The 18,327-nt window shown below is 45.8% G+C and overlaps 1 protein-coding gene across 16 annotated transcripts in view; it reads right to left on the bottom strand.

Annotated features, from left to right (window-relative positions):
* The window catches only part of SYTL2 (synaptotagmin like 2), a 119,195-nt gene extending 101,294 nt beyond the window's left edge, over positions 1 to 17,901 (bottom strand). For 9 of the 16 annotated variants that reach the window (XM_025286225.3, XM_045165800.1, XM_025286226.3 and 6 more), the window contains exon 1: positions 17,739 to 17,897. The gene's annotated coding sequence lies outside the window, so the exon portion shown is untranslated. Of the gene's footprint in view, positions 1 to 17,738 lie in introns of all 16 variants that reach the window. The other 7 variants (XM_025286235.3, XM_025286236.3, XM_025286238.3 and 4 more) reach the window with 3 other exon arrangements.
* Between the last annotated feature and the right edge of the window lie 426 nt (positions 17,902 to 18,327).

Raw genomic sequence — 18,327 nt, 5'->3', positions numbered from 1 at the left:
CTTCCTCCTCCTCAAACAAGTACCTTTTAGAAACAATAAACCAAAGAATCAAAATGATTTCACGGAAGAAGTAATCACAAAAGTTAATTGTTACTAAACAGCTTTCCACCTGCACAGATTCTTAGTGTCAGAACTTTTATTACATCTGTTTTTCATTACAAAACACGAATATTTATCAGGAAGAAAGTAACTTGAGAACTGTTATTAGTCAAATTCTATGTTTTGGAGATGAGCAGTTTTCTATTTTCTCTTCAGGGGTTTTGAATTATAAACCTTCTCCAAGAGACAGACGTGGAGAAGTTTCAGCCACATCAAATTTTCAAAACATCCATGAAATGTAAACCGATATATCTCATAACTGATGTTTTATAAACCTGTCCCTAAAAATCAAGGGCATGCTCTCGACACTTTCTGTCATGGAAATTGTTCCAACAGGCAAATAAACAGGCATTTCCATGGTTAGGGCCTCACAGTTGTCATTCTGTTTAGTTCTGCACAAATGAAAACTCCTATTACCAAAAAAAGGTTAGAGAATCTGTGGCTGGAATCTGGCAAGCAATGGCATTTCCATATTGTTTTAGTCAGCACACTCTCTCAATGCAAATATGAACCCCACAAAATAGTCAATTAAAAATAACCATGTGGTCTGAAAAACAAGTGCAGCATAACTGGAAACATGTCCAAATGGGAAGTTTATGCTTTGCCATCTTTAATTAATGATGCTGTGAAACTCATTAGAGAAAAGAGCTCACAGTTCCTCAACTCCCATGCTCCAATGACTTGAAAATGCATATTCAACTCTAAAAGACAACAAAACAAGCAATAAAATCTCCCATTTCCTCAGGGTCACAGAATAGACTTTCATATCACAAAATTCAGAAGAATCCAGATTCTCAACTGGGGGTCATGTCTCTCCATGAACTGGTCCCCCAGTGAGGGAACTTGAGTTTATGAAGTCTTTCCTGCTTGTTTGAGCTTGATTTCTACTATTTGCCTGGTATTTGAGGGAAGAAAAAAAAATAACATTATGTTAGGCGGGAAAGTATAAAAAGACTCAAACATGAATTTTCATTTCTTTCAAATAGTTGTTAAGGTTTATATAGACCTAAAAGAAAAAGCAGAATTTCTAGAAATTGCTCCAGGAATTCATGGAAAGAAATACATTTCACTTGTACTTTTCTTTTAATAAAAAAGCAAAGAAATAACAAGAACTAGATGGCCTTTCAAAATGTCTAGGATTCCTCGAATGACTTGTGACAAGGGTACCAGGACATTCAATGGAAAAAGGACCGTCTTTTCAACAAATAATGCCGGGAAAACCGCATACCCATATGCAAAATAATGAAGTTGGGCCCTTACCTAACACCACATACAGAAATTAACTCAAAATGGTTCAGAGACCTAAATATAAGACCTACAACATATACTTCTCAGAAGAAAACACTGGACAAAAGCTTCAGGACATTGCATTTGGCAGTGACTTCTTAACTGTGACACCAAAGGCACAGGCAACAAAAGAAAAAAGTAGACAAGTTGAAATTCATGAAAATTTCAAAGTTTTGTTCATCAAAACACTATCAACAGAGTAAAAAGGCACCCCACAGAATGGAAAAAAAATCTGAAAATCATGTATCTGATAAGGAATTAACATCCAAAATTTACAAGAGAACTCCTAAAACTCAACAACAAAAAAGCCAACTCGATGAAACATGGGCAAATGACTAGACGTTTCTCTGAAGAAGACACTAATCACTAGGGAAATGAAATTAAACCTGCAATGAGATACCACCTCACATCCATTAGAATGGCTACTATCAAGGAAAAAAAAGTGGTGGCAAGGATATGGAGAAATTAAACCCTTGTGCAGAGCTGGTGGGAGTACAAAATGGTATAGTTTCTGTGAAAAACAGTATGGCCATTCCTCAAAAAATGAAAAGTAGAATTACCATATGATCCAGCAATTCCACTTCTGGGTATATACCCAAAAGAACTGAAAGCAAGGTCTTAAAGAGATCTTTATACACCTGTATAAAGCAGCATTTATACACATTCACAGCAGCATTTTTCACTACAGCTAAAAAGTAGAAGCGACCCAAGTATCCACTGATGGATAAACAAAATGTGATAAGTTATAATTTTACCATAAAATGTGGTAAATCTGTGTACAAAATATAATGGAATGTTACTGAGCCTTTAAAAGGAAGGGAATTTTGATATATGCTACAATATGGGAGATCTTTGAGGATATTATGCTAAGTGAAATAAACCAGTCACAAAGAGAGAAATACTGTGTGATGCCACTTACATGAGGTGCTGCTGCTGCTAAGTCACATCAGATGTGTCCGACTCTGTACGACCCCATAGATGGAAGCTCAGGGTAATCAAATCACAGAAGCAGAAAGCAGAATGTGGTTGCCAGGGGTAAGAATACAGTGGGGCGTCCCTGGCAGCTCAGTGGTAAAGAATCTGCCTGCCAATGCAGGAGACAAGGGTTTGATCCCTGGGTCAGGAAGACCCCGTGCAGGAGGAAATGGCAACCCACTCCAGTTTTCTTGGTTGGAGAATCCCGCGGACAGAGGAGCCTGGTGAGCTACAGTCCAGAGGGTTGCAAAGAGTCGGACAAGACCGAGTGGCAGAGCACACACACACAAGAATAGGGTGAAATGAGGACTTATTATTGAACAGGTACAGAATTTCAGCTTTATAAGATGGAAAGAGTTATGGAGATGGATGGTGGTCAATGTTGCACAACACTGTCAATGTGTTTGAGGCCACTGAACACTTAGAAAAAGTTAAAATGATAAATTTTTGTGAATTTTACCCCAATAAAAAAATTGGGGAAAAATATTTAGGTTCCTATTCCTTTATAATATGACTGAAGAAAGGTTAGTGGCTGCTCTTTGGTATCCACATTTACATTTCAGAATTACCACTTACATGTGACCTTGGGCAAGCTACATAGCCTCTCTGCATTTTAGCTTCCTCACTGGTAAAATATCTACTTAAAAATATGACGTGTGGATTAGATGGGTCTGTATGCGTAAAGCATTTAGTCTTGGATAATAAACACTAAGTACTAGCTGCTATTATTATTACCTCTACCACTAAATCTATGCTCAGCATCACAAATCAAGTCTCATCCCCCAAGAAGCCATTTGTATTCCATTCTCTGAAATGATGATGGCCTGGCCCCAGGTTCAACATCTGATCTAAAAAAAAGAGAATCTTCCCTTCCTCAGCAGAAGCACACGAATGGGAACTGGGGCCCAAGTGACTCCATCCGTTGGACAGCAACAGAGGTAAGACACTTGCCCCCAATTGTATTTATTCAACAAACGTTAATTGTGTTCCTTGTCAGTGCTCACACTCAGTACTTTGTACTATACTGTGGAGTCCAAGGCCTTGTTTCCTTATTGAAATATGCTAATCATCCAGAAGCGATGTTACATAAAAAACATTTCCCAAGATGAAACTAACAAGACTAGGGCACCCCAAATTACTCCATTTCTTTTTAAAAATTCATTTCATTATAGTTGCTTTACAATGTTTAGTTTCTTCTGTACATCAAAGTGAATCAGCTATACATACATCTTCTCTTTCTTGGATTTCCTTCCCATTTAGGTCACCGCAGAGCACTGAGGAGAGTTTCCTGTGCTATCCAGTAGGTTCTCTCACTGGTTCTCTATTTTACAGGTAGCATCAATCGTGCATGTACGTCAATCCCAGTCTCCCAATTCATCCTACCCTTAGCACCCATACATTTGTTCTTTACGTCTATTTCTGCTTCGCAAATAAGATCTATACCATTTTTCTAGATTCCATATACACACGTTAATACGCTGATATTTGTTTTTCTCTTTCTGACTTACTTCATCTATATGACTATTTCTAGGTCCATCCATGTCTCTACAAAGGACCCAATTTCATTCATTTTTGTGGCTGAGTAGTATTGCATCGTGTATTTAAAATCACCCATTTCTATTTTCCTTCTTATAGTTCTATTCCTAAAAAAAAAAAAAATAGCTCTCACTTAAAGAATTAACTTATGGTTGCCAAGGGGCAGAGGAGAAGGGATAGTTAGGGAGTTTGGGGTGGACGTGCACACTGCTATGTTTAAAATGGGTAACCAATAAGGTCCTACTGTATAGGACAGGGAACTCTGCTCAGTGTTATGTGGCAGCCCAGATGGGAGGGGAGTTTAGGGAAGGATGGATACATGTACATGTATAGCTGAATCCCTTTGCTGTCCACCCAAAACTATCATAACATTGTTAATCAGCTATACTCCAATACAAAATAAAAATTAAAAAAAAAGCCTCTCCATTTACTTTCAAATTTAATAAAGCAGGTTGTTCCCAGATATGTTTTTGAGCAAAACTGTCGGGAAGAAAGACTTCAGTCACACCTGCTCTGAAACTGACAAAACAACAGAGCAGGCTATGTCTGCCCACCACCCATTCACGGACTGCAGCACACGCCCGGGCCACGTGAACACAGTCAGGACAGTCCCCCTGCTGCAAGCCCCGCAGGACCCTGGAAAGGCAGCTCAAAGCCTAGGGCATGCACAGAAGCCATCATCACCAGGGAAATTTCCTCCTTTCCCAAACCTTCCAGCTCCAGAAGATAAAACTTCTCAAAACACTGACTGAGGTGCAGGTAAGATTTAACCACTTAGGGACTCCAGTGGTTAAGGATCTGCCTTGCAATGTAGGGAATGTAGGTTCAATCCCTGGTGAGGGAACTAAGATACCACATGCCTCAGGGCAATTAAGCCCATACATGACGCATGGAAGATCCTGCAACTAAGACCAAATAATAAGTATTTTAAAAAGAAATATTTACCCACTTGTAAATGAGCTCATATAATGATTATTATTCTTGAAGTCCCACCATTGTGTTCAGGCAGGACAATGGAAAAAGAAAAAGTACATAGGCTTGAATTCCAGGGTTACAGGGACTGTGTGACTCTGGTTTCATTTTCGTTTTCATTAACTAAATTGTACAGCTGAAAATTCCTACCTTTGAGAAAACGATTCATGTTAAGCATCTAGCTGATGTCCCACACCATAGCATTTTAATATTATGGATGCCCTGTCCACCCCTTATTTTCAGGCAGGAAAAATGTCCCAAGGCACTCAACTCCTAATTTAGAAGAATCATAAGAATGGGTGGATCCCAGGCTAATATCGCCACTAGTTTTTCTAAAACCCTAGTCCAATAAATAACATTTTTAAGACAGTATTTGAAATGTTATGAAAAAAAATCAAACCTCCTCCAATACTTCTTTCTCACACAAATTTTACAGAGACAACCAAGAAGGTTTCAGCTTTACCTTGCAGAGCGCCATGTACATGCACATCCCATATGCAAGCAGTCTTAAGAATTGGGTTCCCCTCTTATGTAAGAAGCTGAAACCTCTCTGAAACTTTAATAACTCTGAACTTTTAGCCAAAAAAAAAAACAACACAAAAAACCAAAGGATTGGTTCTGCATTTGTGGCATTTCATGGTGTGTTGAGGGGATTCCCAAGACCAGCCCCAAGTTCTTGATGGTTCAGGGTGGGGACTCACAGGGCAGCGTACACGTCATCCCCACGGTCATGGTTTATTACAATGAAAGGGTACAAAGCAAGATCAGCAAAGACTAAAGCTAGATGAGGTGAAGACTGGTAAAAACCAGCCATGGGCTTCCAAGAGGCCTATTTCAGCTGAGTCATACACACAAGTTGTGACAACATGTGTGAAATGTTAACCAGGGAAGCTCATTAGAGAATTAGTGCCCAGGGGCTTTTACTGGGGACTGGTCAACATGGATTCCCTTTGGCTGGTGTGTACCCAAATTCCAGACTCCCAGAAAGAAAGCAGGTCCTCGGCATATACTACATTGTTGCACAGTTTAGGTACAGTGAGTGCTGGGGAAAGAGTAAGTGGTGGGAACCCTTCTGAGATCCAGGTTCCCAGATACCAGTCAAGGACTAGCCTTGCAAGCAGGCATTTCTAAGGACAAGCAGTCTCAGGCTCACTATGTTAATCGTTTCCTGCAGTCACAAACCAAAACCCCAGATATCTAACTCATAACTACCCTCTGACCACTAAATTCTTTTTAAAAAGTGAATATAACTTAGGGTTTCAAAATATATTATTTCAGCATATTTGGACTGTGTCAGCCTGCTGGGTTCCAGGCTTTAAGGAAATACCAGCAAGTCCCAGCCCTCTAAGAAATTTCAGGCCAATAGGGAAGATAAGATGAATACACAAAGAATGCTAACACAAGGTGGTGTGTGATGACGACCATAAAAGAGGTGGAAGCCAAACCAGCCAGAGAAGGGAGAAAAAACTTCCTGCTGTGACGAACCAGGAAGATTTGGGTAAGAAATACCACAGGGCTGCAGATTTTAGGACAGGTAAGATTTGAGAGTAAGTGGCAGGGTTGGGAAGAGCTCAAGAAGAGAAATAAAAGTATCATTTCAGGCACAGACAGGAAGCTATGTGAACAATGCACAGAGGCTGCTGTAGAGAAAGGGAAATATGGTCTGATTGGAAGATTAGGTTCATAGAAGAGGACAGTGAAAGATAAGACTCTAAACAGAAGTCAGAAAGACAAATATTGCATATTAACACGTATACATGGAATCTAGAAAAATGGTACAGAAGAACTTATTTTCAAGGCAGAAACAGAGACAGACATAGAGAACAAATGTATAGATACCAAGGTGGGAAGAGAGGGTGGCATGAATTGGGAGATTGGGATTGACATATATACACTACTATAGCACAGGGAGCCTGCTCAATGATCTGTGGTGATCTAAACAGGAAGGAAATCGAAGGAAGGGTGGATGAATGTATATGTATAGCTGATTCATTTTGATTACAGCAGAAACTAACACAACATTGTAAAGGAACTGTGTGTGTGTGTGTGTGTGTGCATGTGTGTGTGCGTGTGCTCAGTCACTCAGTTATGTCTGACTCTTTGCAACCCCATGGGCTGAAGCCTGCCAGGCTCCTCTGTCCATGGAATTCTCCAGGCAATAACACTGGAGTGGGTTGCCATCTTCTACTCCAGGGGATCTTCCCAACCCAGGGATGGAATCTTCATCTCCTGTATTGGCAGGCACATACCCCACTAAAAACCAGAACAATCTAAAACATGGATCTCAAATGTAGAATGAAGGAGATTGTCTTTTATGCTGTGGGGAGTCTGTGTGTGAGTTTCTTTTTTTTTTTTTTCTTTTTTCTTTTTTAAACATGCTACGTTAGTATACATGAAGGAGAGGACTGACTGTAATCAAAAGGGCTAAGGCTTTTGCAGTAGTTCTCCCAAAAGTCAGAGAGCTGGGAGGTACAGAGAGGTGAAACATAAATGTTGCTCTCAATGGGAGCAACATCGAGAAAAAGCAGTAACAACGCTCCTCAGAAGATGCAAGAATCAAACAAGACTCAAAACTCTCAACTTCGGTATTAGCACATTCAACCAGGAGTGCCTGAAGGGCAGCCAGGTTAAAGGTAAAAAGTATTTTTACAGTAAAAAAGAGCCGGGCAGAGAATTCAGTGAAGTATCTAGAACTCTGATGGAGAAGAGGAACCAGTGCTCAGGAAGGAGGTCGTGGCTAGAACGGCATATGTGGAAGAAGCCAGCTTAGAGGATCAGCTGGAGCAGAGGAGAAGCCACACACTGCACGTGTCGAGCCCAGAGCTGTGAATTTCATCAGCCTCAAGCAAACATGACTGAGCTCTTAAGCTTGGCAGAGAGACCACACTATAAACTCAAGCATATCCACTCACACACAACTAAGAAGCACTCTGGGGCCAGAATACCTCAGTTCGAATCCTGACTCTACTATGTATTATTAGCTTTATGATCTGAGACAAGGTACTTAACCTCACTGCCCCAGATTTCTCATCTATGAAATGGGCTTAATAGTAGTACCTATCTCATTAAGTTGTGATGAGAACTCAGTGAGCTAATTCATGAAAAGAGTTTAATGCAGAGTCTCTCTGGCACACTGTGAGTGTTCAATAATTGTTGGCCATTATTAGTATCTTATTTGAGTCTCACTGTCATGTTATGAGATAAAGTCAGGCAATCATTACCATCTCTATATTACTAATAAGGCAACTAAGGCTCCGAGAGGAAACGCTTGCCCAATCTTCACACAGCAAAGAATACAGGCTTGGATTTCATGAAGTCCGGTCTCCTTAATGAGATGGACAAATCTCTCCAAGCTCAGCCCACTCCCTACCTCACTGGCCTCCGTTCTGGCCAAGCTTGCCTTATACATGAAACTGTGCCCACCACACTAGTTCCTGGGCCTCTTAACTTCCTGACCCCTCTTCATCTCTTAAGCCTCTTCTCAAGTATCACCTCTTCCAGGAAGCCCTTGGCACTTGCTCCCACTTCCCTCTTACCACTCACCTCTCTCAATGCTCATAGCTGACTATTAACACCACAATGCATGCAGTTATAGACCGATGCTTTCCCCACTGGACTCTGAGCCTGAACAATCTCTAGCACACTAAATACCGAGTATTTGCTGAATGAATGAACTCTTGTCTCTAAGTCTGATATTCTTTCCCTCAGAGCATGTGTGTGTGTTAGTGGCTCAGTCGTGTCTGACTCTTTGCAACCCCATGGACTGTAGCCCACCAGGCTCCTCTGTCCATGGGATTTTCCAGGCAAGAATACTGGAGTGGGTTGCCATTTCTTCTTCCAGGGGGTCTTCTGGACCCAGGGATCGAACCTGGGTCTCCTGGATCGCAGGTGGATTCTTTACCATCTGAGCCACCAGGGAAGCCCCCAGAGGATATTGTCCCTTTATCAACAAATGTGCACTGTTTAATAATAGTTTAAAAAGAATACCAACAAAATTGCAAAGACCAACCAATCCTACTGTTCTAAACATGTCATTCACTACCTCTAGGTAGTGAAGCACACATGTGCAAGCACACACACACACACTCTTCAGAGCTGGCCATTCTCACCCACGGCTCATCTGTCTGGGTGCCTGTGGTCTCAGAGGAGACCGAACCCACCTCTATCAAAGATTCTTCCCTCTGCCTGATTATCCCAGTGAGAAGAACCTGGGGCGTGGCGCTTGAAGGAAGACAGGTTCAAAGTTCTCACCTTCCGGAAGCCCAAGGTGAGGCACCCCTGGGAGGTGAATGTGGGCATCTCACCCCCCATGTACCACCCATCAGCCTGAGACTTGGTACCAGTCCCCGACAGCTCAGAGACTGACCTTGGGAAAAAGGTTAGCAGACAGAAAAAGTGAGCAGACCCACTCCACCCGCAGTTCCGCAAACACCAGGTGGACACCTGTGCCTGGTTCCACGAACATCTGTCCCCGGAGCCTTCTGACAGGCGGAGCCGCCTCCCCTCTGCGCCCCTGGCTCGGGGCCACCACCTGCTTCAGGTGGGAAGCGGGCGATCCTTGCCACATCTCGGCACCCCTGGCAACCACGGCTGATCCCCCCAGGGGCTCCTCCCTGGGGAACTCCCGGGATGTGTCAGGTTCTCCCTCTGGCCTGCATGAAGCAGACAACACTTGGTCAACATAAACAGAGACCTAGAAACATACACACACACACCCGTGTGTGCTGTCTGACGCTGATGGCTCGGGGAAAAGGGCCACTCAGTTTCTTGCGATTTGCCCACAGATAAGGGTTTTTGTGGCCCATGCCTCCCTGCTCCTCCCCCGCCAGGAAACTCAGAGACTGCTAACCACAGTGGTGCCTGATGAGCACAAGAAATTCTGCAAAGCACTAACCAAATTCAGCATGTACTGGCTGTCAACAATTCGCAGAACTTCAATTCTGGAAATATGGAAAAGGGCCGTAAACGTTCTTTCTGGGGCCAAGCCTCAATCATTTTGCCAAAAGCGAACCCAGGTTCTTATTTTAAAAGTGGTAAATGCTTAGCTCCAAGGCAGGACATGGGCTTCCCTGGTGGCTCAGCTGGTACAGAATCTGCCTGCAATGCAGGAGACCTGGGTTCGATCCCTGGGTTGGGAAGATCCCTTGGAAAAGGGAAAGGCTACCCACTCCAATATTCTGGCCTGGAGAACTCCATGGACTATACAGACACGACTAAGAGACAGACATGACTAAGAGTCAGACACAACTAAGAGACTTTCACTTCACAAGGAAGGACATATTTATCATTTATGGAATTACTGATCTCCAGTGTGGTCCAGTCCATAGGTTAGTATATGACATTACCATTTTTCAACACATATATGCCTTCCTAAGGCAGTGGTTTTGTCGCTAAGTTGTGTCCAGGTCTTGCGACCCCATGAACTGTAGCCCACCAGGCTCCTCTTCCCAGGCAAGAACACTGGAGTGAGTTACCATTTCCTTCTCCAGGGTATCTTCCTGACTCAGGGATTGAACCCCCGTCTCCTGCATTGCGGGCAGATTCTTTACCATCTGAGTCACCAAGGAAGCCTTATACCTTCCTACAGAAGTCCCGAATTAAATAGCAGTACCATTCTCTACCAAGTACCTTTTACCAAAAGCTTTAAAATATCTTATCTGTACCCACAAGTCCAAACAAGCGTCCCTTCTAGCAACCTCAAATCCACCTTTCAAACTTTGAACAGTGTTACTATTCTAAAATCTAGTTATTTCACATACAATATTGAGATACTTCCATTAGTTCCTTGCTGCCTCCAAGATAAGGAGAAAGTTTTAGACCACTGTTGGGTGGGCATCAGCCGCCCACATTAAATAAATGATCTCATTTAATCCTCTGAACAACTTTGTGAGGCAGGTCTGATCACTGACATTTTACAGACACATTAAGGAAATGGTGATAAGGTCTCAGGATGCACCCCTCAACATGTCCCAAGACGGTAGACCTAAAACAACCCTAGAATCCATTCTATCAAGAATCAAAGAATTAAACTGAAAACCAAGATCCTTTGTCTCTTTTTCTCTTTTCTTCTTTTCCCATTTAGGTTATTACAGAATATGGAGCAGAGTTCCCTATGCTATATAGAAGGTATAGATAGTAGGCATAAGCTATATAGTAGGTCCTTGTTGGTTATTTTAAACATAACAGCGTGAGGGACTTCCCTGGTCCAATGGTTAAGAGTCCGGCTGCCAATACAGGGGACATGGATTCGATCCCTGAGGCAGGAAGAGCTCACACGCTGCGGGGCAAGCTACACTGTGCACCGCGACCACTGAGCCCCTGCTCCGCAAGAAGAGAAGCCCCCCAGATACGAGGAAGAGAAGCCCCCACGCGCCACAAACAGAGAAGGCCCACGTGCAGCCCCCACGCAGCAACCAAAACCCGGCACAGCCGAACAGAAACGAACGAATAAAAATGCGTACATGTCAATCCCAAGCGCCCAGTCCACCCGTCCCTGCTACCCTTCCCCCCCGCCCCCGCCCCCGTAACCATAAATTCATTCTCCAAGTCTGTGAGCCAGGCTTTTTATTACTAAAACCCCAATGATTAGCCTAAAACCAGCAGGGGTGACGATTCTGCCCTAAAGAATCTAACGCGCCACAGTTCATTCCTCCCAGTGCAGACGGCTGGCGGAGCGGTTGAGGCACGGATCTGACGGAGCGCCTTGGCTTGGCCAGGGGTCCGGACCCTGCCCTCAGCCTCACAGCCCTGGGTTTTAATCATCTGACTCAGCCAGCGGCAGCAGACCCCAGGCGCCTGTGGCTGTGAGTAATGGCGACACAAGACACATCTGTCTGATCAGAAGCTGATGGTGTCAGCTACACCAGGGGTTACAGTAAGACAATACTCTACAAGGGAAACAAGAACGCCTATTCGCCCCAGAGCTAAGCAATGCCCTTGTTTCTCCAACTCACAATGCGAACTTGTGGTACCATTTACTAGCTCTTATACCCCTCTCTCGAATATGCCTTGATACACTTATAGAAAGAGAACTTATCTAGGAATAATAAAGCAAATCTGTTTCCACTAGTTGTTGCAAAATGTCTACAAAGTCATGACATCCGGAAACGCTTTTATTCTGGCCTGTAATCGCTCACACCGTTATGAGGGATAATGCATAGGAAGGTGGTTTTGCTTCTTAGCAAAGTGGTAAGTGCTTCTTATACCGAATTTCAAGACTTCATTTCAGAAGAGTGACTCATTCATTCTTCCCTTTGTTCATGTATTAATTCATTAAAAACACTTCATTAAATTCCCATTGAGTGCCGGGCAACTGGAGGCAGAATTAAATCAGAGACTCCAAGCCCTTAGAGGGTCAGTTTTTCCCCAAATTGGGCTTTTCATCTCCGCGGTATTCCAACCACACCCGGCATGCGCTCCTCTCCTCTCTTCCTTCCTCTCTGCCTCAACCATTCCTACAGTTCTGCGTGCTGCTCACTCCCACTTTCTGCATTAGTCCTCAGCCAGGACCAAGTACCCAGGGTGGTGGTGGTGGTTTAGTAGCTAAGTCGTGTCCGACTCTTGCAACCCCATCGACAGTAGCCTGTCAGGCTCCTCTGTTCATTGGATTCTCCAGGCAAGAATACTGGAGTGGCTTGTCATTTCCTTCTCCAGGGGATCTTCCCAACCCTGGGATCAAACCCAGGTCTCCTACATTGCAGGCAGATTCTTTACCAACTGAGCTATGAGGGAAGCCCAGTACCCAGGGGGTACCAGACAAAAGTACTGTATTTAGTGATTTCAGAAGTGAGTGGGAGTGACACGCATGGCCTTATCAACATAAATAACCTGTTTTCATCGTACTTCTGTCAACCAGAAGTAGTCCCAAAGCAGTTCTCCCTTCTATAATCTGAGGAAGTTCTAGATTAAGAGTTTAACAGATAGATGAGCAGAAACAACTCTCCCCTCGATGATCTGCGGACCATGTGTTCTCCATGAGGGCAGTTGGCTGGGGAGACCCTCGGAAAATCATGAGAGGGCCCTGAAAGCAACCGGAAGCGGGAGCTCTTTCTGACTCCTGATTTATCTGTGTAAGTAACGCGTGCTAACTGATAGTACCAGTGGAGCTCCTATCTGATTCATCCGGATGCAGTCATTCTCTACCAAGCTTCTATCTGGGCAAATGTGAATGGAAAATAACCCAGAGTCCTAGACATTTATGGGTGGGCTTCCCAGGCAGCACTAGTGGTAAAGAATCTCTCCGCCAATGCAGGAGATGCATGAGATGCAAGTTCGATCCCTGGGTCAGGAAGATCCCCTGGAGTAGGAAATGGCAATGCACTCCAGTATTCTTGCCTGGAAAATTCTATGTACCAAGGAGCCTGGCAGGCTACAGTCCATGGGGCCACAGAGAGTTGGACAAACTGAGCGACTAAGCAGTGAGCAGCAGTACAGATATTTAAGACTGGAAAGAACTTCAACTGGTCCAACTCCTTCATTTTATAGATTAAAAAAAACTGGGACTTTCCTGATGGTCCAGTGGCTCAGATTCCTTGGTCCCAATGCAGGGGGCCCAGGGTTCTATACCTGGTCAGGAAACCAGAACCCACAGGCCACACTAAGATTCTGCACCGCCAAATAAACAATCTTTCCTTAAAAAAAAAAAAAGCAAGAATCAGGGAGAGGACCTGAGTAACCCCGGATCTCACAGCATGTCCATGAGCCAGGCAGAAGCTGAGCCGTCCGCTTCCCAAGGCAGAGCCCGTTCCGCTGCCGGGAGCTGGTGCCTGCCTGTGAGTAGCCCGACTGCAGGAGCTGCTGCTGTCCTCAGGTACACCTCACCTCTCCAGCTGCTCTCACGGCCTCCCCTCAGCACGCCTGGACCTTGCCTTAGGCAGTGAGAGCCAGCCCTCGGGAGCCCTGCACTCCCTGTGCAGAGGAACAGCTTCCTAGAATGGCAAGCCTGTTTTGACTCTGTGAGAAGGGCTGTGTTCTGTCTTCTCTTCAGGATTGTGATGAAGACTAGTGAAATGCCAGCCATCCAGGAATCCTATATTCTCTGCAGAAAACAGTAGGGATCCAGTAGAGAGTCTGCATCACAATTAAGTCCTACTGATGTGAACCCCAAGAGTTGGAGCCCAGCATTTTATAAAGGCCAACAATGCTTTTGCCCAACCTTCAAGTTAGCTTCAATTGCATATACATTGACAGGCAATTCAGATAACAAACAACATTTGACACTCAGTCCTCCTAATGACTTTGGTGGAGAAAAATCAAGCAGGTGTCCCAATTTATGAAAGGAAAAGCTCGTTCACAAAAACTACCCAAAGCCACACAGGTACTAAAATGCAATGTTGGAGCAATGACCTTATCTACGGCTCCCTCCTCCCCACTGGGCAATTTAGCTTTAGAATTTTCTGCTCACATGTTCCAGGTCAACAACAGTGAAGACCTACCTTTTCGGTTACACCTGAGACATTCAAGATACTAGAGCTACGTAAGGAGCACAGCTTGACCCCATAACCTCAGCAGCAGCCCCCGCTCACAGGCACTTGTACTGGAAACTAACAACACAGGGGAACCCCAGGGGACGAACTTTTGGGTTCACAAAAGGAGTAACCTTTATGACGGCTTTAATTATTCAAAACGATTTGAAATGGCTCTTAGCTCTGACAATAATCGAGTCAAAAGTAAGGGTTATATTCATTTGTTCATTTAAAAAAAAATGTACTTGTATAGCTGCAGAGAAAGATATGAAAGGCTACGTTAAGTTTTGCATTAGTTGTCTCCGAGTACAGATGTATTACTGTTATTAATGCTAATCTGTCCTTTATCTTTTTCTACAATGAACAGGTACAGTTTGGATAATAAGAAAACAAACAGTAATGATCTCACTTTTATGGAGAATCTTAAAAAAGCTAAACTCCTAGAAACAGAGTAGAATGATGGCTGCCAAAGGCTGGGGAGTGGGGGAAATGAGGAGATACTGGCCAAAGAATACAGATTTCCAGTTATAAGATGAGTAAGATCTGAGGATCTGACATACAGTATGGTGACCACAGTATGTATTACATACTTGAAAGTGGCTAAGAGGAAATTGCAAACGCCCTCACTGCAAGAAAAATAGGAGCAACATATGTACATAGAACATCATCATTGGCACACCTTAGACTTATGCAGTGTGTGTATCACTTGTATCTTAATAAGACTTGGGGGAGGGGAAACAATGATTGTTTTTATTTTTTAAATATGTTCTTCACTCCGAAAAATGGGGAAAGAGGTAATCATCACAGAAGGTTGGGAAGCTCTATTACTGTGAACCAAGTGAACAGAAAATGCAAACAATACTTAAAGCCCCGAGACCAGAACCTTTGCCCTGCTTCTCCACTTGGGTCCCCTCAGCCCCCAAGAATATAAAGCAATATGCCAGGGCACCAATTTTACACAAATATTTTGGGGAAAAAAACTATATACAAATATTTGTATATAAAAAAACAAACCTAACAAGCATATGGAATCACATAAAAACTGCATAAAACCTTAAAACCATTTTCAAGCTTGCTGGGGCCCATCTGAACTACATACCCCAATGCGCAGGAGCAGTTGCCAGGCTTCTTTGCTATTGGAGACTTTTTTATGGAGAAGTCTGGGAAGCTGGAACACGAAGAGTACCATCCTATTTTCCCCTCTTCTTGAAAGAGCAGAAACCTGATTAAAACTAAGTCATTTTTCCAGTTCACTTTTTAAAAAGTCAAATTTGTCTTCATCCACTATCTTGAAAACTCCTTTACAAAACAGGTGCCAGTCAACGTATTACCAGGGTAGTCTGTAAGCCCACAGGGGCACAATTCACCTACCTTCCTCACCTGAGGAGGAAAACAATCTGGCCTGGCATCCTAGGGTTCTGAGGATGGTGGGGGCCCCAGGCTGCCACTGCCCACTTCTGCAGGACGGCAGACCACTCTGCACAACGTGCTAATTCATTCATTCCACAAATGTTTATTGAGCGAAGCCTGAGAAAGGCCTTTCAGTGGACAGTGGGATCATTCACAACCCAACGGTCAGGTCTAACGGATCAGCTGTGGACAATCAATCTTTCACTAGACCTCAAACCACCTCTAGGATAGAGCAAACAGGGCCCCCACCCCATCCAGGCACCAGCAGCTGGGCCGGATCAGGCAGGGGCGTTCTGTAAGGGGGCTGCCGCTGGAGAGAGCCTAACGCATCCCAGATTCCCACCAGAATGACCGGATCCCTCGCACATTAAGTGACATAACACCTCCAAAGTGCTTTGAGTGGCGCCCGGCACCTCGTGTGAGCTTAGTAACAGTCATTTCTGCTGTTTCTATGCCAACTCGCCCTTACTCACAGAGCACCAAAAAAAAAAAAAAAAAGGCGGGGGGGGGGGGGCGGCGGCGGGGGTGGTGCGGGTGGAGAACACAGGTTTTCGAATCAGAAAGATTGGATTTGAATCCCAGCTTGGCCATTTACTAGCTATGTGACTAAGGGAAGCAAGTTTTCTGAGCCTCAGTTTCTTATCTGTAAAATGTAGTGAATACCAGTATCCTAGCCCTCACATAGCTCAGAGAGAATTAAAGATATGTTGTTTTACACAACAAAGAGTATCTGTCCCATAAGGGCTCCCATAAAGTCAATCCTGCCACCTCCATGGCCCCTTCCTCTGCTTCTGATGGGCCCTGGAATCTAGTAAAGGGCTACAGGGCAGAGGGAAAGAGACGGGAGAGACCCGCAGGGGACCTTCTACAGAAACCCACCAGGGCCCTCTGCTCCGCTCAGCTCTCCTCCCCTGGGTGGCGGCTCCATCCTGCAGACACCTGCCTGCCTTGCTGGGAATGCCTGCCAAGGGGACAGGAAGCTGAACAGCAGTTGGAATCCATCCCGCCTTCCAGAGTGTGTGTGTCTGTCTGTCTGGGGCTTCCTCTGCACATCCCCGCGTGGTGGAGGCTGGCAGCATGATTCATAGTCACTTCTTATCTCTGCTTCCATCTCAACCCAGAACCCAAGCCCTGGAGCCTGCTGGTCACAGACCAGCAATAAGTGAAAACGAGGACTTTTCATGCAGACAGGAAGGGAGCCCCCTCGAAGTCAAAGGGGCTTTACAAAGGGAGGCGGGAGGAAAGGGAAGCGGGAGGAGGCGGGGTGGGGGCAGAGACAGGGGCCCACTTCCTACAGGCTGGTGGAGCCCGCTGTATTGGCTGCTGAAGCAGTTGGTTTCTCCACTTTGAAAAGACGATAAAGCCCATTCCTGTAATACACAACTCAACCGCGGGACAAGGGCTGGTTGCAGGCAGAGAACTCCGAAACAAACGTGCTTGTTTTCCAAGCAGAAACCATCGGCTCCCAACTCGCCCTCCCCAGCCCCCACCTGTAGGTAGGTCCTAACGCCCCACCGTACCCCACCTGAGCAACCGAGGGGCAACCTGCAGACAGGTCCACCCAGCAGCCGGCCCCAAGCTAAGCTCAGTCCTCGAAAGCCCAAGGAACCGCCGCCCACCCGAGCACCTCGGCCTCCCGGAGACTCGCACCACGGGTACTAGAGTTGGCTCTTCAGCGAGTGGGAGACTAAGCAAGGGCGCTTGCCGGACGCCCCAACGAAGGGCAGCGCGTTTCAGAACTCAGAACCAAAAAGCATCACACCACAGCAACTCCCTCATTTAAAAGAGGAGGAGCCAGTACCAGGGAGGGAAAGAGAACTCCCCGAGGTAACACAGCGAGCCGGCTGGACCGGGTCCGGGGAGGCGCAGGCAGGGGGGCGACGAGAGCATCTCGCCGCTCCCCGCGTCATCTCGGCTCCAGACCCCGGGCGGGTAGTACACACCCCGAACCCCACCCCGGGCCTCCCCCAACCCCGGCGCGGCGCGCTGCGTTACCTTCCTCGGAACTGGACGCTGCGCGCCTCCTCTCCCGCGGCGGGGTGCAGGCGGCTCTGCCCCCCGCGCTCGCCCGGCGATCCAGGTACCGCCCGGCAGCTGTCCGCGCGGGGCGGCGCGTGCGAGCTCCTGGGGCGGGCGGCGGGCGGGCGCGGGGGCCACTCCCGGACGCGCCGGCCAATACCTCCCCGCCTGCCCCGCGCCCCGCCCCGGCCCGGCCCCCGCGCGCGTGGGCTCCGGCCTTCTCTCCCGCCCTTCTCTCCACCCCCCTCCGCCCCTCTCCTCTTTAATTCTCTCCTCCTGGGCTGCACTTCTTGGCCTCCATCTCAGGCGTAACTTACCCCGAAACAACTTTTTCACTTGCAGATCAAGACCGCAACACGGTTATTTTTCGATTCCTGTGCTTTAGGGGTCCTTGGAGTCCGAGAGCGTGGAGCGCCAGAAGCCCTTCCACTCTAAGATAGGGGGTCAGCTCCCCACCCGCCCCCGCGCGGGAGAAAGGGGCGCAAAGTGGTACCCGACAAGATGCTTTCACCCCGGATGTCAGTTTCCTCACCAGTGAAATACATAGAAGTACTTCACAGGTTGT

Source organism: Bubalus bubalis, chromosome 5 (genome assembly GCF_019923935.1).
Source record: "Bubalus bubalis isolate 160015118507 breed Murrah chromosome 5, NDDB_SH_1, whole genome shotgun sequence".
NCBI classification, from domain to species: domain Eukaryota; kingdom Metazoa; phylum Chordata; class Mammalia; order Artiodactyla; family Bovidae; genus Bubalus; species Bubalus bubalis.
The sequence above is the reverse complement of the archived record's forward strand: the minus strand, read 5'-3'. Positions and strand labels throughout refer to the sequence as shown.